Here is a 1,005-nt window from a genome sequence, read left to right as displayed (position 1 = left end):
GGCCACCGGGTAGTCCTCTGTAGAGCAATTCAGGCTATCCGGGCACAGGCAGCAAACAGCAAGGCAGGTCACCGACAGTCAGCCAGAGGACAGGGTCCGACAGTCCCCAGCTCAAGCGATGTATACTCCAGTAGCATGGTGAAGCAGGTCTTGAAGGAACCTCAAACTACAGCAACACAGCCCACTGGTTAGGTGTCCCACAGGTAGTGTAGCTTGCAAATTGAGGCAGAGAACAAGCTAAGGTAGCCGCACACTGGTCCAATCATCAAAGAGCAAGAGACAAGAAAGGCGAGGCTCGCCAAGCCATTTATCTCTTCGCCCTTCAATTAATCCCACATGTGTTTATCGGCCATGTTGGCACAATAAACCTACCAATCACGCTCTCCTTTCCTCCAGACAGGGAAGCACCAAATTTCACCTTAAATGACTACTCATAAGCTTTTAAGACTCCAGTAGCTACTCACCAAAGTAGGATGAGAACATTGTATTTATTTATTATTTATTATTGATTGATTGATTGTTATGCCAAATGACCTCGGTGTCCCCAAAAGCTATGGTCGCGAGCTGCCTCAGAGACTCATTTGCTCAAGACATTTGGTTATGTCGAACACATTTTCATAACTTTGCCCCCTGTATGCTCCACCACATTCATGGACACATTGGCAACAAAGACGAACACACATATATAAACATCCTGTCAATCTTGTTATGTATACAGGTGGACATGCGCCTCCTCATCCTCCCTCATCTGTTCAGCCTGCCTTCTATCCAAGCATCTGCTTGTAGATCACCATCGTCGCAGGGCTGTACAGATAATTGTATTTGCTTCTGTTGCCTTAACTGCTTGAAAAATTCCCAGGGTCTTCCCCTAATGCCATCTTTTTTCCCTGACCTCCTTGCTATTATATCGCCACATCTGAAGTGAGCAATGGACGCTGCCTTTTATTGGAGCTATGTAGCTTTTGCAGCCTGTTTCTTGCAAGGGTAGTTGTAAGGCTTGCCAGT

The sequence above is a fragment of the Echinops telfairi genome, unplaced genomic scaffold (genome assembly GCF_000313985.2).
Source record: "Echinops telfairi isolate 266 unplaced genomic scaffold, ASM31398v2 ScPeMD7_7356;HRSCAF=8355, whole genome shotgun sequence".
NCBI lineage: Eukaryota > Metazoa > Chordata > Mammalia > Afrosoricida > Tenrecidae > Echinops > Echinops telfairi.
This window is presented reverse-complemented; position numbering follows the sequence as displayed.